This window comes from Pinus tabuliformis, chromosome 8, assembly GCF_031772625.1.
Source record: "Pinus tabuliformis cultivar Carrire ecotype Pingquan chromosome 8, CPIR1, whole genome shotgun sequence".
NCBI classification, from domain to species: domain Eukaryota; kingdom Viridiplantae; phylum Streptophyta; class Pinopsida; order Pinales; family Pinaceae; genus Pinus; species Pinus tabuliformis.
Window position 1 is genome coordinate 62,609,049 of NC_142294.1, and position 14,694 is coordinate 62,623,742.

A 14,694-nucleotide genomic window follows, 5' to 3' on the forward strand; every position below is an offset into this window, starting at 1 on the left:
TTCACTTGTATAAGTAAATAGTAAGTCATCTTAGCACTAAGCACTAATAATCAAAAGATATGTACAAATCATTGCACCATGCTATTTTTAACAAGTTTTTGAATTGAATATAACGCCAAGTTTTTGGATTTGTAATGTTAAACAAGTTAAAGAGTGAAAATATGTGAACACAAAATCATGAGGAAATATTAATGGACGCGTAAAAACCAGTTAATTTACTCCGCAACCCAATGATACGTTACGGCAACCTCCTTTGTTTTACTCTATTTTACTATGCGTAATTTGTGATTCTGTTCAAAATATTTAAATAAAGTGGTTGCAGACCTTGTTAAATGTCGACAGAACCCTAGAATCGTGGGCTTTAGACAGTTTATCGAAGGTGTTTGATTGACGATTTTGGAATGTTGGATTTGAGAGGGTTTATGGTAGTACATTTTGGAATAATTTGGAAATTTAATGGAATATGAATTTTGAGAGAGTTGTTTATAACAGATGTTGAAATATTTCAAATATTTAAAAGTTTCTAAAAATTTGAATGAACGTTAATTATTTAATGTGGTTTATTTTTATTAAATTTCTGAAATATTTTGGAATAGGTAATTTAATATTACTGTTACAAAAAGTGTTTGATACTTGAACAATTATAAAATTTAAAATATTCTAAAAACCGGATAAACAAGAATAAAATTCAAAAATTAATTTATATCTATTAAATTTTCAGAATATTCTAAATCTGTAATCAATTTTCCAAAAATATTATAAAGAAAATAAATTTTTATGATATGACAAGAAAATAAATTTTTAACGTAACAAGCACAATCAATTTTTCTTATATGACAAGAAAATAAATTCTTAACGTAAGAAGTAATTTTAAAGCATATTCCAAATTTTATTTATTTTAACATGAATAAATTTATAACATGAATAAGAAAAATAAATTTTATATATTTAATAAAATTAAATAAATTTATAACATGAATAAGAAAAATCAATTTTATATATTTAATAAAATTAAATACTTAAAAGAAAAAAATTAAAACATTGTTATTGATTATATTAATAGATGTAGGTTATATGTTTCTCAATGTCAATTATATTTTAGTTTAAAACAGAAAAAATAATATTGCTAAGTTTATTCGACTAATAATAACATCCCATATTTTCAATCTACCCTCCGTGTAGGAAATATGCTAAGATGAAGAACTAGAGACTTTCTATAAAATTAGAAATAGTATCAATGTAACAGATGCTTCCCACACCAGATTTGAATATAAGCATGATCAAAACAAAGATATTCATATATGTAATTAAATTCCAAACCGAGGTTGAATCCATAATGTTGTACTCACATCTCAAACCACAAAACCCGTGCAAGCGTGCACAACAAGGATGGATGCATGATCAGTTGGATCTGTGTCAGCACAGGCTCCACTTAAATGACTCCATTATTCTATATGTAGACTATACTAGATATTCAGAAAGATTTCAGTTACAGCCATTAGTAAGTTCAGCAGTCTTTGGGGTTTCCTGTCCGACTCTCCTTCCCCGAAATCTGATACCCTCTTCTTCAGTGCCAATTCTTTCTTCAACTGCTTCATGTAGTTCAAGACAGTCTGATATTGCAGATGGTTCCTTTTCATTGAGTGCTGAAATAACTGCATTCAAAGCTCTGAGAGGATCGTCCACGTGATGCATCAGAATTTCAGAGATGTCTGCGGGAGTCATTTCGGCTCCTCTGCGCATACTCTCCTCCACTGCGGAAAAGAGAGGATGATTTTCAATCTGCAAGTAATTGAAAGCAAGACATTTGAATGCAGGGAAAGCACAGAAGGAGAGGTGTATGTGCATATCCATCCTGCCGCATCTCAACAGTGCAGGGTCGAGCCTATCCCTGTGGTTCGTTGTGAAGATAATTATCCGTTCCTCTCCGCAGCACGACCACAGCCCGTCCGTAAAATTCAGAATACCCGAAAGAGTAAGTCGGCTTCCGCTTCTCTCTTCAGGATCATCCATTACCACTGCGTTTCTTTTTCCATCATCGAGCTTCGAAGGCTTGGAAACCCTGTTGGTCAAGTCCAGCGAACAGTCGATATCCTCGATAACAATAATCGATTTGTTGTTGTTTTTGTGAGCAGCGTGCGAAGTTCAGAGTTGTCATTAACCTTTGTGAGCTCCAGGTCATAGACATCGTACTTCATATAATTAGCGATGGCCGCAACCAGACTGGATTTCCCAGTTCCAGGAGGACCGTAAAGAAGGTATCCTCGTTTCCAGGGACGGCCGACTCTGCTATGAAACTCTTTTCCTTGCCTGAAGCGGTCCAGGTCCCTTATGATCTTCTCCTTCATCGCAGGATCCAGGGCCAGAGAATCGAAAGAGGAAGGATGCTTGAACAAAACCCCTCTCCATCCACCATTATTGGTATAGAGGGTTCTGCTGCTCTTCAATCTCTTCAATTCAGCTGCTCTATTTGCAATGTGAACAAAATATGCTGATAAAAAGGATTTGCTTGGTTTGGCTACCTTTAGGCTAAACCTACGCTTCGCAACCAGATCGTCGTTCTTGCCAACAGATTGAATGTGGTGAGACCACCAAACAGTGGCTCCCTGGAAGAAATCGACCACCGCCTCACCAGAAGCGGGACCGAACTCCGTACTGCTCGAGTTCTTGGAGCGAAATACAGTCAGTTTTGGGGCGCTGCCAATGGCGTCGAGCTCACACAAATAGAGCTCGAGGTCGTTAAACACCTCATTGGAATTGCCTCCACGACTTCCCTTAAACTCTGGAATGTCAAGATAGTAATAGGGATCGAAACGATTCCGAATGTAGGACCACCATTGATTCAACCACTGATTCAACAATTCTCGGAATTGTGGAGGGAGGAGGTTGCAGAAGAGAGTGAAGAAGCCTACCGGCGACCATATTTGTCCAATTCCGTTCTGCATTATTCTAAACCTTCACAAAAGAACGCAGAAATGCACAAAAAGAAGGATTACTTCTTGGAGGGGAAGAGAAATGCAGGGTAACGCAGAAATGCACAAAAAAAAGGAGGATGACTTCTTGGAGGGGAAGAGAAATGCAGGGTAAACCTAAGTAACCTCCCTTCCCACAATTTTTGGAAGAGTTTCGTTTCTTCCTATATAATATGCAAACACCTAATTTATTATAGCTCCCTATAATCCATCCGGATAAAGATCAGGGCCAATAATAATATGCTAGGATTACTTCCTGGAAGGGAAGAGATGCACAGGAAGGGTTGGAAGGATCCCTTTACCGCAGCCGCCTTGAAAAAGAGAATGAAGACAAATTTGGTGGGTAAAAAGTTTTGTCGGCGTAGGTACATGATAAAATTATTGAGAACTACTTATTATTTTCCCAAAGAAATTTGGCCAAAATTTGAAATACTATTATATTTTGTCAAAAAAAACTTTATTATTACCCAATCAAAAGATACACATTTTTCCCTTTCAAAAATAGTGTACATATGACTTTATACTGTTCAGCTATTATCAAAACAGAATCTAATGGTCACTCTTCAATACATGTGCTTCCCCTACGCATGCTTATATAAAATAATATTATATTTGTATTAGCATAATTATTAAAGATGTGGTTTTCAAATCCAGTAAAATCAGTATAGATTTATTTTAAATACAAATTTAATATGTATAAATTGATTTAAATACAGATTTAATATCAGTTAAGACAGATCAATTTTTTTTTGTGCCACTTCTTTAAAGTATATGCATACTATTATTATGTGTAATTTTTCATTATTTTAATTGTATTTTTAAACACTATATAAAATATATATAACGCCAAACAAATGTTTTAACCATAATTTTATTTATTTGATATATATATATATATATATATATATATATATATATTTCACATTAAAATATTATACATAACATGTACATCTTGAATATTTTATTATTATATATAATATTAAAATATTTTATTTTAACAATTTTTTTATATATATACATATATATGAAGTTGATATCGACATCAATTTGTTAACATAGATCTTTTTCTTTGTTAAGCTTGGCAGGACCATTCCATTTTCTATTAAAAATAAGCAAGTTTACACCACACAGACTGACCGAGTGGCCTCGCCCCGAAGGGAAACCAAGTCTGTTGACCACCAGTCTGCATTATAGGCCATCCAAAAACAATACAGTCTTAATCTTTCCAGCCAAGTTTGATATGTCTCGGTTTCGTGTCCACACACTACATAACTATATAAACTGATATTTGCAACATAGAAATTAAAAGCTATCCTCATAAAATAAAATTATGCATGGGTAAAAGTCTAATCCTTCTGTTCCTCTGAGGCAGATGTGACAGGTGTCGGATCCTTGGCAGATGCTCCTGGCATATCATTCAACTCTAGTATGCAAGGGATATGGCGATCAATTCTGTCCAACCTAATATCTTGTTTATGCAGCTGAAAGAGGATTTTCTCCAAATCCTTCTTATAGCTCGGCATTCCTTGAAGTGTCACCGCCATTCCCACGAAGATCTGCTCCATCTCCTTGCCTAATAAACTCTTCATTAACTAGTACAAGTACATAGTTTGCTTGAACTGTGTGATTCTTCCGCGGGTGTTGCTCAGATCTGGGACTAAAGTCCTCTAATTATCCATCTCTTCCTCTGTCTCGCTGCCTTGTTTTACTTCCTCTTCCCATTCTTCCAGCAATTTCCGAATTCCAGCATCAGTCCCCTCTCGGTATGCCTCTGCTGCTTCAGTGATGAGATGTTCTACTGACTTCCTACCCCTGCGTGGTTCTGACGTGCTCGAATCCTTGTCTTTCATTGGTGTCGGGCCTCTCCTACCATGCCCACAACCTCTCGCAGCACGAGCCATGTTTTATTTTCCAGAACACTGGTGACATCTAGAATTAGTTAAATTAAAACGCAGAATTTCAGTTATCTGCCACTCCCTGGTGGCTCTGTTCTGAGTGTTGTTTGCAACATAATATGTCATTCCTTGCGTCTCCTCTTCGTCAATTCTCACCATATTCAGGTTGGGGCAGACCAAAGCCCGTAACCCGCAATGGGGAGGTTCATAGACCATACCCCCTATTACACCCCTTTTCCCCTCCTCATTGCTAATGTTTGCATGCAGGTCAACCAACCCTTGCCCAAGCTGAGCTCTCAAACCCCCCTTGCTTCTTGCAATTTGCTTGTTGTAGTTCAGGTTCTTTTCCCCCTCTGCCCAAGGATTGATGGCTCTGCCTCTCGGTTCCACCCAATTGGGTTTCCACTTGGAGTTTCTGGCCTTGCCGTCATTTTGGTAGGGGTTCCAATTAGCCCAGTGCTTGCTTTGCAAGCCATAGGAATGGCTGCTCCCCAAGCCTCCTACCAGTTGCTTCCCCCTGCCCCCTTCTACCTTCGTTTGCCCCTCATGCATTTTCTTGCCACAATCAAACTCCCCCCATACCTTGTTTAAGGAGTGCAGAGCTTCCCAACCCAGCAGCATGCAATTGCCCCCCCAACAGTCATGGGTATTACCCATTTGGTAGAAGGTATGGACGCAAAACCAGGGAATGGCAAGGAATTTGCCACTAGCAGTTTCCTACCTGCTAGGTCTCTTACTAATTACCTTTCTTTCCCCCAACAAAACCCCAACCAAAACATAATTACAATGTTGGAGCAGAGCCGAATTACATACCCGAAGTCCGCAGGCGTTCGTCGTTGAGCTTGGTTCTTCAAGTTTCGACGTCCTCCCGCAACACTGCAATGCCACCCTTTTCCACAAGCTAACTCTCTAACACTGCACCTCAAGTTACCTCTCCCACCTATATGCCCTGTCTTACCTCCAGTCCTGCCACCTTTCCCACCTCCCCAACATGCATTCATGCCAAGGGTCACTGCAGCCCTTGCCTTGAGCATGTGGGGAACGACGGTACTAATTGTCAGGGTACCAGTGATAACTACACCTAGCCTGTCCCAACTGTCGGCCCGCATCCCGATCAGGATCTTGAGTTGCTGAGGGCAAGTAGAGGTCCACGTTGTGATATACCTCATTGGAATTGCCTCTACGACTTCCCTTAAACTCTGGAATGTCGACATAGTAATAGGGATCGAAACGATTCGCAATGTAGGACCACCATTGATTCAACCGCTGATTCAACAATTCGCGGAAGAGAGTGAAGAAGCCTACCAACGACCATATTTGTCCAATTCCATTCTGCATCATTCTAAACCTTCACAAAGGAACGCAGAAATGCACAAAAAGAAGGATTACTTCTTGGAGGGGAAAAGAAATGTAGGTTAAACTTAAGTAGGGTTACTTCCTCGAAGAGGAAGAGAAATGCATAGGAAAGGTAGGAAGGATCCCTTTACCATAGCGCCTTGAAAAAGAGAAGGAAGACAAATTTGGTCAGTAAAAAGTTTTGTTAGCGTAGCTATATGATAAAATTATTTAAAACTATTTATTATTTTCTCCGAGCAATTTGGCCAAAATTTGAAATGCTATTATATTTGGCCAAAATTTGAAATGCTATTACTAAATCAAAAGATACATATTTTTAGCTTTCAAAAATATTGTACATATAATTTATATTGTTTAGCTATTATTAAAATAAAATCGAATAATTATTGTTTAATTATTATCAAAACAAAATTTAATGATTACTGTGTAAAATATAATATATAATTTTTCATTATTTTAATTGTATTGTTAAATACTATATAAAATTTTAATTTTATAATTTAAATTGTTTTTTTAACTCATTAAAAATATATTAACAATATCACACTAGACTATTAATTACTTCGTCAATTTATCTGTGTTTTCCTTAATTTAATAACTTAAATTAGATATTTGTTTGTAACAACACCCATTAGATTTGTGTGAGGTAGTTAATCATTCCATATGTGTTGTTTCATAGATCAAGAATATGTGAACAAAGTCAGACTTAGTCACACGTAAGAATTCAACTCAAATACTAAGCAGGTTTCTCTTTATTACTTTTTTATGTTTAGCTTTCCCATTTTGCTTATTTTAAATTTGCTGCCTTTAAGGAATATAAAAACAAATTCACATTTGATTACTTATTAGAAACACTAAGTATGTTTAGTTAAAAACACTAAGTATATTGAGTTTAACTGGTTTTCTTTTTAATTATAATAATTGAGATTACATATTTTGTATTAATTCATTCTTGTGAGGCATAATTTTGTATGGTTTTTGTTTTATATATTAGGAAGATACAAATAATTTAAATATCGCTGTTTGTGAAATTAGGGTTTCGATTCAACTCAACCATAGATAATGGTTTTATTTATTTTTGGTTTTTTAATAATTATAATAATATTGCAAGAGTTTGTTGTTGTTGTTTTATTTTTATATGATTTGCATTCAATTAAGGGAAATTTTGCATGATTTTTTGTTAAAATTTGATAATTTTTTTGAAAAATCTGAGTTATAATTATCAAATTTTAGAATTCTGGTTACCCAAAAAATTTTGTTCCATTTCCACCATATAAAAAACCATTCAAACACTCTTATAATTAAATTAAATTACTACTAAAAATAACTTTTGAGTCGAATTTATAACTTTGGTAGACATAATGAACATCAAGTCCGTCCCCAATGCTTTGCAAACGTGGACGTGAATACATACGTCACCATTACTACCTACAATGACGTCATCGAAATTGTTCAGTGCATCTGCCCCGAATAACGGCAAGGCAACCGAGTTACGAAATTACAGAGTGATACGGCTTCAACAAGACGGCCAAGTTGTCTTCCAACATGAAAGATGAACTCAAGGACTCCATAGATGCAGTAAGCATGTCCACCACAGAGTTCTCATCGATATTGACCACAGAATCAATAAGCTCTTGAAGATTTCTTATCTCTAGCAGAGTGCTACATTTGAACAGTCTCTGTACTCCGAGTGTAAAGCCAAGGATTAAAAAGCAAAGGCCAGTGATGACAAGAGCATACGTCATAATCAAGCTATTGATGGAATTAGATATTGTCCATATAATTAAAAAACTAACATTGTTTATTCAATATTTTACTATGGAGTTGAATCTCTAGTGGGAAATCTAAAATATGTTCTTTTTTCTCCATTGCTTTCACACATCTAGCATTCTATTTCTAATATACACATGAAACTCTATGTGAATGGAATGGTAAGATACACAGATAGTACTTTGCAAACACAAAAAAAAAAATTAAAAACAACAAAAATTCAACAAAACACTCTTCGGAGGTATTTTCATATTTTCGAATAATATTTTTTGATATATATATATATATGGTAAGCCTTGTTTACATACTAATTTTTATTATGAAAAGGTTAATATAAATTATAATATATTAGGTTAATATATTACATTATTAATAAATGTCAATATATTATTATATAAAAAACATTAATAAGTTTAATAATAAGTTAATATTAATATTAATGTTAAAATTGATTTAATAAGGTTAATAATACATTTAGTATTGTTATTACAGTTTAATAGGGTTATTTTAATATTTAAATTCAATATTTTTAATATTAAAATTAACATTAATATTAATAAGTTTACTAATTTTAATTTTAATATTAATTAATATTAAAGTTTAATAATTTTATTAATAATATTAATAAGTGTTCACTATTTAAGATTATTATTCTTTAATATTAATAATGAAACGTCACTCACTGCATTAGTCAAACAATGTCACTCTCTATAATTAATGTTTAAATATAATTTTAACTTAAAATAATAAGGAAGGGAGAATAATTTTAACTTACATTTGGATTGCTAAGAGTAAACTATTGTCAACCATCGTTAATCATGGTCAGTCATGCTCCAATGTCACATTGTGACAAAGATTGTCTCAATATGAAAATCAACCATGGTTAAGTATGGTCCAACATTGCATTGTGACAAAGATTGTCTTAATATGAAATTCAACCATGGTCAAACATGGTCCAACATCATATTGTGATAACGATTGCCTCAATATGAAAATAAACTATGATCAACCATGGTCAACCATGTTTATTTTAGCATCTACAATATTTATCAAAGGGTTTATAGACCTTAGTTTATGATATTTATCTTAGGGTTTATTACAGGATTTTCTCAATATGAAAATCAACCATGGTCAACCATGGTCATTCAAGGTGAACATTGGTCAAGCAGGGTTGACCATGGTCAATTATGGTCAATCATGGTTAACAATGATTCAACGTCACATTGTGACAAAGATTGTCTCAATATAAAAATCAACCATGGTCAACCATTGTCAAACATAATATTGTGATAAATATTGTCTCAATATGAAAATCAAACATGGTCAATAATCACAGTCACATTGTGTCAAAGATTGTCTCTTGGCCCAACATTACATTGTGACAACCATGTTCATCCATGGTCAACCATGGTCGACCATAGTCCAACAACGCATTGTGACAAAGATTGTCTCAATATGAAAATCAACCATGATCGACCATAGTCCAACATTGCATTATGACAAAGATTGTCACAATATGAAAATAAATCATGGTCAACCATGGTCCAACATCACATTATGACAAAATTGTGTCAATATGAAAATCAACCACGGTCAACCATGCTTATTTTAGGGTTTATACATTGGGTTTATTAATCTAAGGGTTGATATTCCTAAGGTATAATATTATTCATAGGGTTTATAATATTAATCAAAGGTTAAATATAAATACCTTAGGTTTAAAATCCTGGTCAACCATGGTCAATCATGGTCTAACATTTCATTGTGACAAAAAATGTCTCAATATGAAAATAAACGATGTTCAACCATCGTCAACCATGGTCAATCATGGTCAACCATGGTGCAACGTCACATTGTGACAAAGATTGTCTCAATATGAAAATCAACCATGGTCAACCATGTTCAATCATGGTCAACCATGGTCAAACGTCGTATTGTGACAAAGATTGTCTCAATATGAAAATCAATCATGGTCAATATGATGATCAACGATGGTCAATCATGGTCAACCATGATAAACCATGGTCCAACGTCACATTGTGACAAATATTGTCTCAATATGAATATTAACCATGGTTAACAGTGGTTAAACATGGTCAACCATGCTTATTTTAGGGTTTATAATATTTATCTTAGGGTTTATATACCTTGGGTTTATAATATTAATCCCTTGGTTTAATATTATTCCCTTGGGTTTTTACTATTAATCCCTTGGGTTTATTAGTAACTTGTGTTTATAATATCAATTCCTTGGGTTTATTAATCTAAGGGTTTATATTCCTAGGGTATAATATTATTCATAGGGTTTATAATATTAATCCTAGGGTTATATATAAATCCCTTGGGTTTATAATCATGGTCAACCATGGTCAATCATGGTCTAATGTCACATTGTGACAAAGATTGTCTCAATATGAAAATAAACCATGTTCAACCATCATGAACCACCGTTAACCATGGTCAACCATGGTGCAACATCACATTGTGAAAAATATTGTTTCAATTTGAAAATCAATTATGGTCAATCATGGTCAATATGAAAATCAACGATGGTCAATCATGGTCAAATATGGTCCAACGTCACATTGTGACAAAGATTGTCTCAATATGAAAATCAACCATGGTCAACCATTGTCAAACATGGTCAACCGTGTTTATTTTAGGCTTTATAATATTTATCTTAGGGTTTATATACCTTGGGTTTATAATATTAATCCCTTGGGTTTAATATTATTCCCTTAGTTTTATAATGCCTTGGGATTTTAGTATTGATCCCTTCGGTTTATTAGTACCTTGGGTTTATAATATCAATCCCTTGGGTTTATTAATCTAAGGGTTCATATTCCTAGGGTATAATATTATTCATATGGTTTATAATATTAATCCTAGGGTTATATATAATTCCATTGGGTTTATAATCATGGTCAACCATGGTCAATGATGGTCCAATGTCACATTGTGACAAAGATTATCTCAATATGAAAATAAACCATGTTCAACCATCATCAACCATGGTCAATCATGGTCGACCTTGATGCAATGTCGCATTGTGATAAAGATTGTCTCAATATGAAAATCAACCATGATCAACCATGGTAAACCATGTTCAATCATTGTCAACCACGGTAAATCATTGTCCAATGTCGCATTGTGACAAAGATTGTCTCAATATGAAAATCAATCATGGTCAACCATGGTCAATATGAAAATCAATGATGGTCAATCATGGTCGAGCATGGTCAACTATGGTTGAACATCACATTATGACAAAGATTGTCTCAATATGAAAATCAACCATGGTCAACCATTGCCTACCATGGTTAAACATGGTCAACCATGGTCCAACGTTGCATTGTGACATAAATTGCCTCGATATGAAAATCAACCATGGTCAAGCGTGGTCAATCATGGTCAACCATGGTCAATAACCATGGTCACATTGTGACAAAGATTCTCATGGGCAATAACCATGGTCACATTATGACAAATATTGTCTCATGGTCCAACGTCACATTGTGACAACCATGGTCAACGATGGTCCAATGTTGCATTGTGACAAATATTGTCTCACCATGGTCAATCATGGTCAATCATGGTCAACCATGGTCCAACATCGCATTATGATAAAGATTGTCTCACCATGGTCAAACATGGTCGACCATGGTCAACCATGGTCCAACATCGCATTGTGACAAAGATTCTCTCAATATGAAAATCAATCTTGGTCAACCATGGTCAATGATGTTCCAACGTCGCATTGTGACAAAGATTGTCTCAATATGAAAATCAAGCATGGTCAAGCATGGTCAAGCATGTTTGTTTTAGGGTTTATAATATTTATCTTAGGGTTTATATACCTTGGGTTTACAATATTAATACCTTGGTTTTATTAGTGGCTTGAGTTTATAATATCAATCCCTTGAATTTATTAATCAAAGGGTTCATATTTCTAGAGTATAATAATATTGATAGGGTTTATAATAATCCTAGGGTTTAATATAAATTATTTAGGCTTGTAAAATAAATTCATTGGTTTTATAATATAAATTCCTTATAATTATAATATTAATATTCGCTTACATTTATAATATTAATCCCAAGGGTTTATAATATTAATCTCTTGGGCTTTTAATATTAATCGCTTGGGTTTATAACAATAATTCCCTGGGTTTATAATATTAATCCTTTGTGTTTAATATTATTTCCTGGGATTTATAATGTTTTGGGTTTATAATATTAATAATCCCTTTGGTTAATAGTATCAAGAATTTTTATATTATTGTTAATTTAAGGGTTCATATTCCTAGGGTATAATATTATTGGTAGGGTTTATAATATTAATCTCTTAGATTCTCAATATTAATCCCTCGGGTTTTTAGTATTAATGCCTTGGGTTTATAATTATTATCATATTTACGAACTATATTTATTAATGTAGTTGTGCTAATATTATTAATTGATAGATTTACATCATAAAAAATATATATTCTTTGTTGTTTTCATTATTATTGCTTAAAAAAAAATAGTTGAAATAAAATAGAAAAACAACCCTTACTAAAAAAAAATTAAAAATTTGTGAAAAAATATGATTTAACTTTGGTAACATGAAATGAGAAGTATTAATCGGCCATTTAACTTATGTAACGGTCGGGAGTTGAGTAACGATGATTTTCCTTATTTTCTTGGTTTTATAGCATTTCTGAGCATGCCTTCTTTGACTTGTTCACCATTCTGTTCAATCAAATTGAATATTCTTTTTGGAAAACAACTCTTATATTACCCTAATTGATGTGATCAATAAGGAATGGAGATTTCATTTCTCTGTCATTCCTCCAGGAAGCTTCAACTTGTCTAAGTAGGCTTCAATTATAACGGCTAGAATATCTGAAGGTCTCCACTCCAAAGAAAATTGTTAGAAAATTTACGTGGGCAAAGGAGAGGAGTCTCACTCAGAAATTCGGTTGCGTAGAGTTAAGTGGCTCAGAAATAGGTTGCGGTGAGGATATCGCAACCACACAGGGACTTAATTAAAACAGAAATTTTACGCACAACAAAACAGAGTAAAACAAAAGAGGGTTGCGGTAAATTTACTTGTGTAAGATTAATACCATAACGCAACAAGCCACACTTTATATTATATGTCAAAACATAAGGAAATACATTCACGTGATAAATGGAGGCTACAGCTCCAAGTGAAAAACACAACAAACTTACTGCAATTTATGCATCACTGGGGTTGCGGAGTAAACTTCTGTAAAACTACGTAAAACTGGTTTTCATGCACCCACCAATATTTCCTCCATGATTTTCTCCTCACTACCTCACAGACTCTCACTCTCTAACTTGCCCAACCATTACAAAGATGAATTCTACATCCATATTTATCTCAAGATATAAATTTGGCATTAATGCATGATAGAGAAAATACGTAATACCCGGCATGGGCGATTTTACATAATTATTGGTTTTCTGAACTTGTAGGTGTTGTGGAGTGTGGGCAACAATCGCGAGAATTTTTTTTTGCCCATATCTATTTACCAATATTTATTAAATGACTTAACTTCTCTGCTGTGTTACGGAATGGTCAACGTTGTACTTTTTCTCTGACTTCAGTCCTTTCGCTTGCAAACAAAATCACAACCATGCAGTAGTTGACTAGGCAAGCATGGTGTTTGTTAGTGTGTTTAAGGCGATGGATGGAATTAATATTCCAACACTCCCCCTTAATAACAACTGTCGCCATTGAAAATTCCCAAAATGTCTCTGAGATAAACAAAACTTTTACGTGCCAATAGATTTGTGAAAATATCAGCGACTTGTTCCTGTGACCTGCAGTACTGCAACACAATTTCATGATTGTTAATCAACTCTCTGATAAAATGATATTTAGCATCAATATGCTTGGTCCTCTTGTGAAAGACAAAATTATTTGACAATGCAATTGTTGATGTGTTGTCATAGAAAATAGTTGTTGTTCCCTCTTGGTCGTGACAAAGATCCCTTAACATCCTTCTCATCTAAACTACCTGACATGTTGCCGCTGTTGCGACGAAATATTTAGCTTCTACTGTTGACAATGAAACTATTGGCTGCTTCTTGGAAGCCCATGAAATGGCTCGAAAATACAAATGAAAAACATATCCCTATGTTCTCTTTCTGTCATCGACACTTCCTGCCCAATCACTATTAGTGTAACCAACCAGCCTGAAATCATCTATTGCGGTGTACAAAATGCCATACTGTTTTGTCCCATTGACATACCTTAGAATTATTTTCGCTGCTTTCCAATGTGTCTCCTTGGGTGTCTCCATGAACCTCGACACCAAACTCACTGCATACATTATATCTAGCCTAGTGGCAATCAAATACATCAAGCTGCCTATCATACTTTTGTATAATGTCGGATTGACATTGCTGCTGTAATCTTCTTTGCTCAACTTCAACCCCATGACAGTTGGAGTTGGTGCGGGCTTGCTGTTATGCATTTTAAACCTCTCCAAAATGTCTGCTACATACTTTTCTTGAGAGATAAAAATGCCATTTTCTATTTGCTTCACTTCTATGCCCAAAAAATATCTTAGCAACCCCAAGTTAGTCATTTCAAATTCATTCTTCATGACTTGTTTGAAATCAACGATGAGGAAATCATCACTGCCTATAAAAATCAAATCATCTACATATAAGACGACAATAAGAATCTT

The 14,694-nt window shown here is 34.3% G+C and overlaps 1 pseudogene; it reads right to left on the reverse strand.

The window, feature by feature from the left end:
- Positions 1-1,277: 1,277 nt before the first annotated feature.
- Positions 1,278-3,183, reverse strand: LOC149234159 (AAA-ATPase At4g30250 pseudogene; annotated as a pseudogene).
- Between the last annotated feature and the right edge of the window lie 11,511 nt (positions 3,184-14,694).